Here is a 16,194-nt window from a genome sequence, read left to right on the forward strand (position 1 = left end):
TAAAGGCCATACCACTCCTTCCACCCAGAAAGTAGAGATGACCTCCCAGAGCATGGTGTCTTCTGGGATGGTGTCATAATTACCTTCTTCATTACAAGCAATAGTTAAATTCTATGTGTTGGGAGATGATGGGCGCTGCAAGTCCTCATTTTAGTACCACCACTAGAACTACCCCTTCCTTCCTGAGATTATGTTCATTAGCAAAGTGGCCACTGCAAGAAGATGACAATGGTGATGATGATAATTTGTATGACAACAGGAATCTATGAATTCCCAGAGAAGCCTCCAATATCTGATGAATTTATGTAAAATCTCCATGGGTCTGCTACAGTGAAGGACACCCTACTCTCATGCCTTCCTTTCTTCTGTATCCATGGCTGGGATGTGTGCATCCTTTCAGATATTTGTAAAACTGTAAGCTGCCTTTTTGTACACAGACAGTGTTGATACTGGCACAAGGGCAAGCCATGAGTCATTTGAGCAAAGGGCGTAACACTGCATGACTTTTTTTTAATATATAAAAAGAACAGAATTAGTGAGACTTTCCAGGGGAATGAATACTCAACTTCAGTTCACTTTGATATGGATCTGAGCCTGAATGTTACCACAATTAAAAAAGAAAACAACAACATTTTGGGAACTGGCTCATACTCCAGTACTTTAGGCTTGGCCATCAGTGAAACTGAAATCTAATATGTGAAGCTGGAATAAACTCAAAGCAGGATGTATTGTTTATCTGTCTGTAACCCATTTTCTACTCAGTAATGAAGTGCAATTGCTGATGCTGGCAAAGCCTCTTGCCACAGTTTCCATACAGTTTGAGGGCTATTTTGGCTCCATATATTAGTGCAGCAAACTGGCTTTATATGGTAGTTGTACAGAAAATTTCAAGCAAACTACAAGGGGACAAAAATCCTGTTTCAGCAACTTTTGGAGGGTTAATTTAGTTAAACATGATGATACCACCTACTGTGTTTCAACAGCTGTGGTAAAAAGCAGATTCCCAGAGTAGTACGGATCATAACCTAATGCAATAAGTTAATTTCTCCATTTTAAAAATGAGGACTTACACTTGGAGGGGGGGGATGCTAATCCACTGAAGTTACAAAGACTCCTGTTGATTTCAGTGGGTGTTTCAATGCGAAGCCAGAAAGGATCAGTGCATTCATTCTTTGATAAATAACTATACTTACAGAAAATGTAACAACAGTACTGAATACTAGCAGTAAAGGCTGTTTTTGTTGCTCCTACATGCACATTTGTTGTTTAAACTGTAATTTTAATTATAGCCCACTACAACAAAACACTTTTAAAATTAGAAACCTGGAGTAGAAGAGACACATTCTATTTGGGAATACCATGGATTCACCAAGACCAAGTCATGTCTGATCAACCTGATTTCCTTTTGTGTGACAGGCTCCATGGATGTGGGGAGATCAGTGGATGTGATATACCTTGACTTGAGCAAGGCTTTTGACACAGTCTCTCACAACATTCTGATTAACAAACTAAAGAAATACAGACTAGATGAAAGTACTGTAAGATGAATACATAATTGGTTGGATCAGCATGCTCAGTGAGTAGTTCTCAATGGCTTGAGGTCTACTTGGGAGGAGGTATTAAGTGGAAGTCTCCAGGGGTCTGTCCCATGTCCAGAATTGATTCATTATTTGGAAGATGGGATTGAGTGCACATTTAGGAAATTTGCAGTTGACAAAAACTAAGTTGGGTAGAATTGTGGATACTCCAGAGGGTAGGGCTATGATCCAGGATGACCTAAATAAACTAGAGAAATGGTCTATAATCAATTAGATAAGATTCAACAAGGACAGTAGCAAACCCCTGCACTGGAAACAGAATCTGCATGTACAAATACAGGGGTGTAACTGGATCGGTTGTAAAGAAGGACCTGGGAGTTATGGTGAACCATAAGCTGAATGTCAACCTACAATGTGGAATCTCCATCCTTGAAATCTTTCAGAAGCAGGTTAGATCGAGACTTGGCTGGTATGGTTTAGTTAGGAATAATCCTGCCCTAAGCAGGGGACTGGACTAAATGGCCCTGTGAAAATGGTAGAAAATCTTTTATTTCAAAAAGGACTTTCCATTATATGAATGCAACTCATAGCATTGATACCCCTTTCCATCCAATGAAGCTCAAATGATCAAAATAAAATTATCATAAAACAATGCAACCAAAAAATTAAATAATAATATCTAAGCAATCTAAAATACAAAACCTACTCTAAGCAGAGTTTCTAACCAAAAATGGAGGCAGTCAAGAAGCTACACAAAATCAACAAATTTGCTAGCACTGTTAATTTTATGTTGAAAGAAATCCAGAGATTGCAGAGATAAGCTGTGATAGAAAACCATAAAGTACATCTGTAGATATTTGGATTGTATGCTCTCAGTGTCACAGTGAGCTCAACACAAGTCACCCCCACTGAAAGAATAAGGACTTAAATCCCTTCTACCTGTAAAGTCTTTGAATCCTATTCTTTTAAGGAGAGGAACACTATAATTAAGGCTAGGAATACTTTCTTTAGAGCACCTTTCTGCATGAGGTATGTGTGCTGAAAAACCTTTACCCACAGCAAGGGGCTTGGGGTTCTTTGTTTTGTTTTTTATAGGTGTAGTGATGTAATAACTAAGGCATCTTGCTGCAGATCCAACAGCACCTGATTATTCAGGCTGGGATGTCAGAGGCTGCTTAATGTGATGCTAGCCTCATCATTCCCTTGTGTGTGGTTACAAAAAACTTGTTCCTTGGTCTAGGATACAGTAGGAGGTAGAAATGTTGGAAAGTTTTTGCGTTGGAAAGTCTCTGTGTTATGTTAAAGGGACAAAAAAAGAAAGAGTGATTAAGGTGGGTGTCTACTATAGACTACAAAACAGAAAGGGTAAGTGTAAGAAGCTTGCTTTTAAATTTTTATGTGGACTATCCAGCTCACAGGACCTAGCAGTTATGAGGGACTTTTACCTTCCATCAGATTGTAGTTGCACAGTATAGTACAGACATCCCACCAAGTTGTTATATTGCTAAAGACAACTTTTTGATACAGGTTGTGGAGTATGTTTTAACTGGATTGTTGGTAAGAGTGAAAAATTGCTTATGCCTCTGAAGGTGGAAGCAGCTCAGTTGACAGGGGGCATGTCTACACAAGATGCTTTGCTGCATGGTAGGGTAAATTACTGCATAGTAAGCATCTATGTCTACATGTGAAAACCCATACTGTGCAGTAATTTGCTTGAATCCGCAGTTAATTTGCTAACTGCAAATGCAAAAAAAAAATTAACTGCTGAGTAATTACTGCATAGTAAGGCATGTGTAGACGGCTGACTGGGTGCAAAATTTTCCCCAATCAGCCAGGCAGTAGGGGGTGGGAGATTGCTTCCTGCTTGCTGCCAGGGCAGGCTCTGCTACTAGGATAATGTTCCCCTGCCCCAGTAGTAGGGAGCTCCCAGTCCCCACTTGGCAATCGTGGAACTGGGGCAGGGAGCTCCCTGCACAAGGAGAGTTCTGTGCCCAGCCTGGAGCTGGCTGGGACCTGCCTCTGACTGGGAACTGGTGCAAGGCTGTAAGGAATGGAAGCAGCCTCCAGCCAAGAGCAGCAAATCTACTTCCAAACGGGCACACACATAGATGCCTGCTCAGGGCAGGTTTATTCCAGAGTAATTTACCAAAGGGTAGGAATCTCCTGCCCCTACTGCTACAACCAGCAGCATTTGCATGTGTAGATGTAGTGATGGTAAAATGCTAGAGTTTGTGAGCCTAATGAAAGGAAGGAAAACAAAAAAAGTGGATTTCAGAAAAGCAGACTTTAATAACTCAAAGAACTGGAAGGCAGGATCCCACTGGAGGCAATTCTAGGAGAAAAAAAGAGTCCATAAGAATTAATTGTTTCTTAAAGAGACAATATTAAGAGCACAGGTGCATGTATCTCAAAACAAAGGGTAATAAGTGTAGTGAGAGGCCTGCCTAGCTAAACCAAAAGGTAGTCAATGATATGAAACTTAAGAAGGAGGTCTAACAAAGTAGGAGTTTAGTCATATTACTAGGTGGAAGAATATAGTACAGTATAACCTTATAAATCCAGCATCTTCAGGACCTAGCCAGAAATTTGAAAATTCTGGATTTTTTAAACATAAGGCAAGTACATAGTCTTAGGGCAATTTTCTTTGCTTTTACACTATACACATGACTGAGTATTCTTTGAAACAATAGCTGGAGGCTGACAAACAAAAACAATGGCAGTCGAAGAAGTGCCAGGCTTCCAGAGAAATTTCTGGATTATTGGGAAGCTATTTTTAATGCAATAATGTAGTGTGCTGTATTTCTAAAAAGGTCCTGGATTTTTGAGAATTCCAGAATTTTGAAAGCTGGATTTATGAAGCTATACTATATAAGTATGTAAAATAAGAAAAGTCAAGGTACAGATTGAAATACGGTCAGCACGGGGCAGTAGGTAACTAAGACCATTCTATAAATACATTTGAAGAACAAAGAAGACTGTAAGTTCCTGTGCCATTAATTCATGCGCCTAACTCTTGGGGACCTCTCAGGTTTTGCTGTTTCATTGGGATCCGAACAGTTTGGTGCTGGAGTATATGCCTCAGCAGGCCTTCAGGGTGATTCTCTCCTGCCATGCCTTTGAAGGAAAAATAATTTATTATCAGGAGTAAGATGTTACATCCCACCTTCCCTGTGGCTACCGTAACCAGGATAGTCCAGGTCCTGATTCGGGGCTCCGCCTCCCCTACACACCACGTTACACCAACCTAAGGTGTTATTTCATAGATTTCATAGACATTAGGGCTGGAAGGGACCTCGGGAGATCGAGTCCAGCCCCCTGCCCAAAGGGCAGGAAGTCAGCTGGGGTCATAGGATCCCAGCAAGATAAGCATTCAATTTACTCTTGAAGGTGTTCGATGTAGGTGCTTGAACCACCTCTGTTGGTAGACTGTTCCAGACCTTGGGGGCTCGGACAGTAAAGAAATTCTTCCTTATGTCCAGCCTGAAACGGTCTTGCAGGAGTTTGTGACTGTTCGACCTCGTCATCCCTTGGAGCGCTCTGGTGAACAAACGTTCCCCCAGATCCTGGTGGTCACCCCTGATAAACTTATAGGTGGCCATCAGATCACCCCTGAGCCTGCGCTTTTCCAGGCTAAAGAGTCCCATGGCTCTCAGCCTGTCATCATAAGATCTGTTTTCCTGACCTCTGATCATGCGCGTGGCTCTCTGGACTCTCTCAAGCTTCTCCATATCCTTTTTGAATTGTGGAGCCCAAAACTGGACTCAGTACTCCAGCTGCGGCCTCACCAAGGCCGAGTACAAGGGGAGAATGACGTCCCGGGATTTGCTCGAGAAGCATTTATGGATGCAAGCCAGCGTTTTGGTCGTTTTACTAGCCGCAGCATCGCATTGGAGGCTCATGTTCATCTTGTGGTCTCTTTCTTCTGTAGTGCTATCCAACGTAGCACTGCCGAGCCTATAAGGATGCTGCAGGTTTTTCCTCCCAAGGTGGAGAACCTTGCATTTTTCGGTGTTAAACACCATCAGGTTCTCGTCCTCCCATTTGCTGAGCTTGTCCAGGTCAGCCTGGATCACCCGCCTATCTTCTGGCGTGGATGCTTTGCCCCAAAGTTTGGTGTTATCGGTGAACTTGGCCAGTCCACTCCTGACTCCAATGTCCACATCATTAATAAAGATGTTGAACAGGATGGGTCCCAGGACAGAGCCTTGAGGGACCCCACTGGTCACAGGGCACCACGATGAGTGACTGCCATCGATTACAACCCTCTGGGTCTGACCACAGAGCCAGTTTCCCAGCCAGCGGATCGTGGTGGAGCCAAGGCCACAACTGGCCAGTTTGGCCAAGAGGTGATCGTGGGATACCAGATCAAAGGCTTTTTTGAAGTCAAGATATATGACATCAATCTCTTCTCCCTTGTCCAGGTGATAGGTCACCTGGTCATAGAAGGAAATGAGATTGGTCAAACAAGACCTACCCGCAACAAACCCATGCTGGCTATCCCTTAGAATGTTAGCCTGGGCCAGTCCCTCAAGGATGGCCTCCTTAATAAACTTTTCTAAGATCTTCCCCAGGATAGAAGTCAGGCTAATGGGCCTGTAGTTAGCCGGATCCACTCTCCTCCCTTTCTTGAAGATCGGCACCACATTGGCCTTCTTCCAGTCTTCGGGCACTACACCAGAGCACCAGGAGTTTTCAAAGATCCGTGCCAGGGGCTGGGGACTGGGCTATGACGCTCGCCAGCTCCTTGAGTACCCTGGGGTGCAGGTTGTCAGGGCCAGCTGACTTGAAGGTATCCAGCTTCTCAAGGTGTTCCTTCACGAGGTCAGCATTGATGGAGGGTAGGGGATCCCCATCACCCGGATCTCCCTGTCCCATAGCAGGCATGGGCGTCCCATGGGACTGATGAAAGACTGACGCAAAGTACCTATTTAATACGTTGGCTTTTTCCAGGGCGTCAGTTGCCAGTTGCTCCATCTGGTTTAGCAGGGGTCCAATGTTGCCCTTGCTTTTCCTCCGGCTCCCCACATATCTGAAAAAGGACTTTTTGTTGTCCTTGTTATCTTCTGCTCACCTCTAAGATGAGCTCCGGAGATGTTTTTCCTTGTCTTTTTTTTTTGGTTTTAAAGAAAAAATAGGGTGTGGACTTCACTTTGGTCTGAGTTCCCCATCATAGCAAAGATTTGCTAGTAGTCTCGGCTATCACTGGGTTTACCTTATTATAAGTGATGTCCTTGCTCCTCTGTTATATGTTTATCTTGGTCCAGACTCTCGGTGCTCTGTTCCCTTTGCAGGGTCTCTGGCCATCCACTCCTGTCCAGAGGTGTCCAGGACCCATACTTCTTCTTTAGGTAAATATTTTAGCCCTTGTAAACTTTTCCTTTCTTCATGTGCCCCTGCCTGGGGTAGCCACCACTGCAGCTCTCTGGATCTTCCTCTTCCCTGGGGCTCTCCTGGTCTCACCAGAAGCCTCACATCCAGTCCTCCAGACTCTGCTCCCAGCGGAGCTTTTAACTCTGTCCTAAGGAGCTGGGCAGCAAATTAGCACAAGCATACTGCCATAAAATGGGTCCATGCTCAGGTGGAAGCCAGCCCCAGCTCTTCCTGAACCTGTTGTGCTTTTTCCTTTTGTTTTCTTCTTTCATTGCCACAGCATTTTTCCTGCCATGGTTTTGCTTCTGCCAGACTTTTGGTTCGTCTCCATGTCCCCCTGGCTCAGGAGCTCTTCACTTTGTGTTAAGTTTTGCATTGGGGCATTGCCCCTATCACAAAGACCAAGAAAAGTATAGGTCCTTTGCTAAATGCTGAGTTTATGGGTGGTAGAAACTACAATATATGGTACTGTGGAGGACTCTTAAAAGAGCACTACAGCTACCTTCAGTAATGCCCCAAAGCATAAATTATTACAATAGGGACAAATCTGACAAAGTAGTCTATTGCTTACAGAAGGTTATGTTCTAAGTTGCTACCTTGGCCTGCCTTCTGCCTAACTTCAGAATGACAAGGCTCCTTATCTCTCTCAATAGGGACACTACAAAGTTTCAGATTATTTGTATAGGAAACTAGTATTCCTCTCAGGCAAAGTGGAATAGTAAGAAGGGAAACCATTTTAAGGGACAGTGAGAATTATAGACTTGAAAGACACAAAGAGCAGAATTTTATTCCTTATTCAAATTATGCTGTTCTGATAGGAGTTGCAAAGTGGCACTGCTACATATAGTTTTACAATTTTTTTACTTTAATGTGCAATCAGCATATCAACTTTGAAGAAACGTTGGTGGTGGTGGAATTTGTGCAGACCACGAGAGTTATTTCTCATTCAGTCTCTCTAACTGAAGTTAATCCTTTGGATAGAGTTAAGTTCTGGTATGGGACAGTGGGGGTTGACTGGATTTCTGTAATGGGAATGCGTACATGTTGTTTATGGCCACCTCTGTTCAAGAACAAAACCATGCATTGTAAACAAGTTAATTTTAGAAAGTAGCTTGAATTTGTCTCCCCAGATAGGGAGATGATTTACCTGACTCTCAGCAGAGGGGTAACAGCCTGTTAGTGTGGGGATGCAACATTCATGATTTGTATCATTTATTAAATCTATTTTTGCTTCCCAGAATGTTTATAGAAAAAAAGGTTTCATATTAAGCTGGGGAAGGATATTGTTACTATTTATTATTTAAAGTAGTTAAAATGGAAATGATTCAGGAGTGGAACAGTGATTTTCCCCCCCCCCCCCCGGTGTTACCAAAATTCATGCGATCACCTGCCAGCTTCACACCCAAAACTGCTGCCAGGAAAGTTAGATGGTTCTGATTTTGAAAAAAAAGTGCTCAGCTACATCAGCTGAAGGAAGAGTCTAAATCGCAAAGCTTCAACAGACAAACATTTAGCCAAATAGTCAAATGCGCACTACAAAGGAGCATAGGGTGGGATTTGAAAAGAACATGGTAGTGATAGAACTGTAAGTAAGCTGAAGTCAGTGGCACAACTTCCATTGAATTCAATGGGACACAGCTGAAAGCTTTTCAAAAGCCTGCTCTTCATGTGAACCAAATTTAGTACTGTAGACATTCTCAAGCACAGCTCAGTGCATAAACACACTGCACAAACTTTTTGCAAGTAACTAGATCTGTAGTCAGAGGTATAACTGAGCTGATGACATTTTAAAAAATAAACTCTTCATTGAGAAACTGGCAGTATTTACTTTCATTTTGAAATTATTTTTAATGTGAAATACTGTGGGAAGCCCTAGTATTAAGAGGCAAGAGGGAAAATGTCAGTTGCTTGAGGAAGGTAAGACAGGGGAAACAAGAGGCATGGCAGAGGAGAGCTTCCACTGTGCCCGGTCGTCCCCTGGCATAATGTCCTACCAAAGAATATATGAGATTACGATACAACAGCATACAGAACCTCTACTTAGCTTGTTTGTTTTCATCCTCTCTGCTTCGCATCAGCTGATGGATCCTGATGTGCTTGTACAACACCACCCAGTTGGGCCCTGCTGGGACCTTTGGTCACTACTGCAGTGTAAAAAAAAAATTGTAATTATTTGAGTGAAAAGTTTTCAGTGTTGTTCTTTTCTGGGGGGGTGTTCTTTGTTTGTTGTTTTTCAATCAAATATATGATTTAGAAATGAACTAAAAATTTGTTTGAGGCAAAGCAAAATAAACACATGTCAAGTGTCTAACATGTCTAAAATGTGTTTAGTCAAAGCACTGTTGAAATGTAATAATTTTTACAGGATATTTTCATTAAAAATACATTTTTTTCTACAGAAAAACAGATGTGGGTGGAAAATTTTGGCCAACTCTAATAAAATAGCAGTTTTAAAAAAGTCAAATAGTGCCCATCAGGCTAGTACAGGGATGGCATGTTTTAAGACTAGCGGTACACAGTAGAGTAATATGTCTAGTGTCACTTTTTTTTTCTGGTAATTCAGAAAACAACTACATCCAGAAAATTAGATAGAAAATCACTTATCTTATCCATATGATGCTTAAAAGCGGTTCGTTTCTCTGGAGGCCACTAAAATCACAGACACACACTCATTAGATGGCTCAAAAGGTGTATTTGCAAATAGGGTCAGAGCAGAGTCAAAAACTCAGATTACTCTGAACCCACCAAGGAATTTTGCAGGCTGTATTTATCTTTTTCCTCCTGGGCACGTGTGCAGAAACAGAAACTCTTACAGCTCACTTCCGTTTCATACAAGCATACATGTGGTTACATCACTACATATATCGCATGTATATTATAATTAACTACTTAAGTATGCAGGGCGGAGAGGTAAATATGCATCAGCTAATTAAGCATGCTTAGAGACTACTATAGGTCATCAAGAGTTTAAACCCCCCCCCTTTCAAGGACACAGTCAGTTGAATTCCAGCTTCTGTAATCTGCATGAGAAAGGCTAGGGAGACGCTGGGGGAGAGTCTGCGATTTAGTATATAAGAAGAGCTGTGGCAAGGCTGGGCAAGGAAAAAAGTCCTTGGCAGTGTTTCTTTCTTATCAGGTGTAAGATGCAAGCTGTGCATTTCTAACAATACTCCATTTCTAACACATATGCTGCTTTTATTGCCTATTCTGAATATATGAGATTATTAATTAAATCTTTATGATGGCAAATACTAATTAAAGCTTTATGTAGCATCAATCAACATGAAATACAATGCAGAAAGCATTGCAAAAACCCAGCAAGCAAAGAATTATCTGGATAAAACACAATATACTGGAATTGATTTAAATAATTGCCTTTTCTATACTAAACAAAACTAAAATGCATGAAAAGTACTTTGAGGATTTAATGTCTGTAGGAAAGTTTCCAAGAGAATTACCTGCTTAATAACAAATCTTTTGCAGAAAAGACGGTTTTAGTGTAAACAGCAAATAGAAAAGGATTGGCTTCTTTAAGTAGTCCAGTGTTGCAGTGGAGGGACTTGGTTCCTAACAGAAAGCTGGGATCTAGAAGGGGAATGAGGCCTGATGTGTTTAACAAGTATACTAAGTGCTGTTAAAATTGTGTAATTCCTTGCCCTTTCTCTGTTTCACATTAGTTGCATCATTTCTGGTTTGAGCAGCTATAAATATTTTAATGGAACCTATTGTAGAGCTGTAGGATGCAATTTACTGTGGCCTTGTACCCTCTGTAGTTGTTTGTTGCTAGTTGTTAATACCACTATCATGTCACATGACAAGGCTCAAGAATCTGACCTACAGTACATAGCAGTTCAGCAGAAGACAAAAGGGGCCACATTCAAGCCTGCTATAAGATGATTTAAGGCTGGACTTTAGGTATTCAAATCTAAAATTTGATGGGAGCTTGTCACTCCAACCACCTTTAGGCTTCTTTGAAAATATCAGCCTGAATATATCCTCAGTATTTGCTGCTCCATCTTCTTACTCCACACCCTGCAACATGCCTTTTCGGAGGCTGCATGGGAAAAGATGTGGTGCTGATTTCACTAGTTTTATATCTACACAGCTGTGTAGTTGGCAAAAAGAGTAAATGATAGAAAAGGAGCTTATAATTTTGGTTTCTTGTTCACTAACTGATCCTGAAAATCTGTTTTTGCCTTTATATGGTGACCCACTGCTGCGCTCTACCTACCGAGTCTCCCAGGCACCAATCTATTCCTATTGAGAAAAATACTACAGTATGCACTTAATACTCAGCATGTACTAAAGTCTTTCCTGAGTAAGGGTAAATTTCTTCATCTGCCCAAGTGCTGCTCTGAATAAGGAGCAAAAACATTTCTCAGAGATTCTTCCAAAATGAATTAGTCTGTGCTGTCATATTTTCCTGCATGTTCAACCAGATGCTTGGTGATGTGGCATTTTTTTAAATGAAGTGAGGAGGGAAAGGTAATAATTACTAGAATTGTTGCCCTACATAGCTGGAAAATGGCACTTGCCAACGGCTGAGTGACTTGTTTACTATGTTATTTTTATTAGTTTCCTAGGCATTAGCCACACTGGTAAGGATAACTTTCAATTCTTAATTGTAAGAAACAGATAGTTTGGTCAATGATTAAAATCATATAAATCTGCTATGAGTAATAGAAGACTGCATGTCCTGTTACAAACAGCTCCCTGAAATCCATTTGAAGGCAGAAATCCAAGACTACTGGGTAAAATAAGTAGCACCCATTTGAATAATTTTTTTAACAAATCCAATGTAATAGATTCTCTATTTTTTTTTCCCCAAAAAAATGTATTTTATATGGCCTTAAGAAATGATACCCTGGAAATGATGAGTCCTGTTAGAGTCTTGGCATGTCTCAAGCCCAGAGTCTGGGAAACTGACTGTTAAAATTTTATAGAAGGTCAGTGAATCAGTTTTATGTTGAGGTTACCGTGTTTCAGTTGTTCCTTGTGCCTTTTAGGAAAATTTATCCTCCACCCCCACTTTAACATATTTGAGAAACTCCCTGTATTGCCAAGAGACCTGGAAAGAATAGATCTATTTAAAATGAGAGCAACTAGAGCTTAAGCTCTAGAGCTTAGAGCTATTTCTTTCCTTCTAAAAGGACATCTATAAAAATAATCTGTAATACAATATGGGCTTGTGCAATACACATCCATATCCCAGAGGCTCTTGGCTTTATCCTGTTTGGGAATTTCTGCTTCCAATAAGTCTGCGACACCCTTTTTTAAAACCTTAATTTTCCTCTTTTTTTCTCCTCACTCCAATTTCTGTAATTATTTTTCACGCCTTTGTATCTTCTGGTGGAAGTGTCTGATTAGAATCATCTTCAAAAAGAGGCTTAAGCATGTACTTAGTTTTATGCATGGCTATAAATCCATCCTGACTGAGCAAAGAACTTAAGTTTTGTTCTTAGGGATATCCTGAGTTCAAGATTGACTTCAGGGACACTTAAGCAGCCACAGGGTTCTGTTTCAGGCCCCTGTCCTTTATTAGACAGGCATACTAAAACATAATCACTAGCTTGGGACGCCATGAAGTCCCGCAGTCTGCATTGCGCTAACAGTGTCCCTGGACTTAAGAACAAGCTTGGCAGAATCATGACCTGTGTTCCTACCCTGCTTTAGATGCTCAGTGGCACATAGGTCTTTTTCAGTATGACTTTAATCCAAAGCACTTCTGCAAAAAGAATACAATCACTAGTACTAGTACACTAGTAGATGACTAGTGTGTTGGTATGTTATGGAGCCTGAAAAGGCAATTCTGCTTGGAAGTGGGACAGTACAAGTGGCGACATAGGGCTCTGTTTATTGTCTCTTAAGATTCCATTTCAAACTGCTCAGTTTTAAAAGGAAAACCCTTTTCCCTTGCTGCTTGAATCAAAGCATTAAGTCTCATTCTTTCCTTCTCTCATATCACTACCAGCCATCAAGGTTCTGCAGAATGACTTAAGGCTCTTGTTGAACCAGGATCTTAAGTATGTGCCTGATTTTAAGCATGTGAGAATATATGATTACTTGTGCTTAAGGTTAAGCATGAATTTCAGTAACTTTCTGAATTGGGATGTGTAGACATATGGAGACGTTTAGAAGTCTCCAAGCTTCCTGTTCTCGCCCACCACAACTTTGATGACTAAAAGGAAGAGGTTCCGATATAAATTAAGAAGCTCGGAGGCTAGGTGTGTGTCTACAATGGGCTGTGAGCCCTCTTTATTGCCTATTAAGCCAAGCACAATCCCTGAAAGATCCCAGTGCTGCATAAGGCACTTAGCCTCGCCTTAGGCACGGGCGGGATTCCTTGCATTTATGAATCAATTAAGTCCTTGAGTGCCTGCAGTTGCAACAAGGTTTCAAACAACCCTGGGGTTTGCTGGCTGTCTCAGCCAGATCTCTCCCTCTCTCTCTCACAGTCCATTCCCTTGCCTGTCTTTCGGATGTGGGCAAAGGAGTGAGCTGCAGCGGGTTCTCTAGTCCGTCCCGCAACCGGCTGGCCTCAGCAGGCCCTCAGTTACCTTGGTCCACTGCTGTGCCTGCTTCCTGGTGCTTGTGCACTCCGCTCCTCACTCAGAGAACGCAGACTTAGCTCCTGCTCCCTCATGAATGCCCATAGGCAATGGGTCTCCTGGGTAATCCCCATTTTACCCTGATGTGATTGCCAAAATGGATCACAGGTGTGCTCCTATCTCTCCTCCACCTGCTAAGTCTTCCCCTCCGGGAGTAACAGGACTTGTCCTCGAGTCCCTGTTACACACCTCCCCCCTAAAATTGGCTCCCCTTCTCAATATTCCCTAAAGTCAGCTTAGTTCTTTATGTTGTTCCCTGGCTCTTGTCTGTGTTTGCGTGGCTTTGATCTTTTTCTCGTGGGGTCGGAATAAGAAATCGATGTTCTTATTCTTTCGGCCTGCTTGATATCTGATAGGAGAAAAAAAAAAAAAAAAATGGTTGGAGAGCCAAAGCCCATCTCATGAGGTGTGCATTTTCCAGCCTGGCTGATCACAACCACCAGAGCCGTGCATGGTTGGTTATTAAAGTAAACTTCTGACCCAGTAGATAATATCTAAATAACTCCACGCCCCACCCTACGGCCAGACATTCCCGTTCTATCATTGAGTAACATCTTTCTGCCACTGACAATTTTTTGCTGGCAAAAGCAATAGGACGCTCCTCCCCATCCTCTTCCTGAAACAGAATGGCTTCCAGTGCAATTCCAGGTGCGTTGGTTTGGAGGACCAATTCTCTTGTAAAATCAGGTGTATACAACACCAGGTCCTGGCATAGGGCTACTTTCAGTTCGCTGAATGCTCGGCGAGCTTCCGTGTTCCACTGGGGTGTTTTGTTACCTCCCTCAAGTAGTTCCGTCAATGAGGCGGCTTTCTTTGAGAACTTTGGTATAAACCTGCGGTAATAGTTGGTGAACCAGAGGAATGAACATAACTGTTTTCTTGTCCTCAGTAATGATGGTCTCTGATGGCCGCCATTTTATCCACCACTGGCCTTATTTTTCCTTGGCCGACCCTGAACCCTAGCTACTGAACCTCCCGCTTCCCTAATAAACATTTTGAGGGGTTAGCTATCAGTCCTGCCTGCCTAAATTCAGTTAGCATTGCTCTGAGGTGTTTGCAATGTGTCTGCCAGTTGGGGGATGTCACAGGGCGGGGGCCCAGGAGCGGCCGTGATCTCTCCTAGCGCCCCCTACCGTGTCACGTGGGTGTCCATGCACCCTCGTTATCTTGCCCGCCACGTCTTGCTGATAAAAATTATAGAAGGGAGGCTGCTTTTTACCCTCTTGAACATGGTACCCTTTGGCGTACTCCCACCGGTACCCCATCTCCCAGTGATTCAGTGCACTACCGCCTCAGGGCTACGCATGGCTCCTACCACCCCTAACACCATGCCCCAAGCCTCTCAGTTGTCCCGGACATTGTTGTGTCTATGGTCTTTCCTTAGCGGCCCTCTCCGAGGCCTCTACCCGTACGCTCACCCTCCCTCGGGCTTCTTATTCCTGTGCTCGCCCTCCCTCGGGCTTCTACCCATACACTCGCCCTCCCTTGGGCTTCTTATTCCAGTATACCCTCCCTGGGGCTTATCCCGATACAAAAGCCAATCGCCCTCCCTGGGGCTTGCTCTCATGATTCCCACCGACACTGGGGCCTATGTGCCTCGCGCTCAGGGCTCAGGTAGCCATAGCCATACCTGGCCCCCAGACCTGCCTTCTCGGGTCACTCACCTGCCCTGGGCTCCTTGCCCCACACAACACTGCCCCACTGGGGCCAGGGTCTATGCAGCCCCCAAAATGTGGCACCCTCCCTGGTGCCAGGAACTCCCACGCTACTGGGGAGCTCCCATGAGGCCTCCTCCAACCCCTACAGCCTCACCCGGTCCTCCAGAGTAACAATAACCAAAACTATAAGCCAATCGGCTGTAACACAAACTCTAGCCTCCTGGCTTAAATCATAAACCCTAAGCCCGCTGGCTCATCACTATTTCCATCTCTGCCAGGGCTCCTCTGCTCAGGCCCTCAGGCTCCTCAACTCAGCCTGCTCCCGAAGAGCTCCATCTTCCGCAACTGCCAGAGGGGAACTGCCTGCTTGGCCTCAGCCTAGGCTGTTTATATAGGCCAGGCCCTTCCCCCTTCCAGTCAGCTGACCTCTGTGGTTGCCCCGGCAACCCACACCTGTCCTTTAGGAGCAGGCACTTCAGTACACAATAATATCATCAATATAGGCAGCGGAATAGTCCTGATGTGGTTCCAGGATCTGGTCCATTAGCCTTTGGAATGAAGCGGCGGCCCCATGTAAACTGAAGGGCATGTGCCTAAACTGGAATAAGCCCCACGGTGTCCCAAACGTGGTTTTCTCTCTATCGGCCTCTTCCATGGGTATCTGCCAGTACCCCTTGGTTAAGTCTAACATCGACATATATTGGACTTGCCCAACCTTTTCCCACCATTTCTTCCACCTGGGGCATCGGGAAGGTGTCAAAAATGGCAATTTCATTTACTCGGCGGAAATCAATGCAAATGCAGAGTTCGCCGTCCCTTCTGGGGACCACCACCATGGGACTCCTCCAGGGGCTCCTAGATGCTTCAATAATTCCCATCCTCTTCATTTGATCTACTTCCTTCTTCACAGCCAGCCATAGGTTGCAGGGCAGTCTTCTCCAGGGCTCTCTGATGATTCATTCAGGCGGAGTGTAAATCCTATGTTGGACCCCTCTTGCCTCCCCGGGTACTGCGCTAAAA

The sequence above is a fragment of the Crocodylus siamensis genome, chromosome 4 (genome assembly GCF_052110815.1).
Source record: "Crocodylus siamensis isolate JL-2025a chromosome 4, ASM5211081v1, whole genome shotgun sequence".
NCBI classification, from domain to species: domain Eukaryota; kingdom Metazoa; phylum Chordata; order Crocodylia; family Crocodylidae; genus Crocodylus; species Crocodylus siamensis.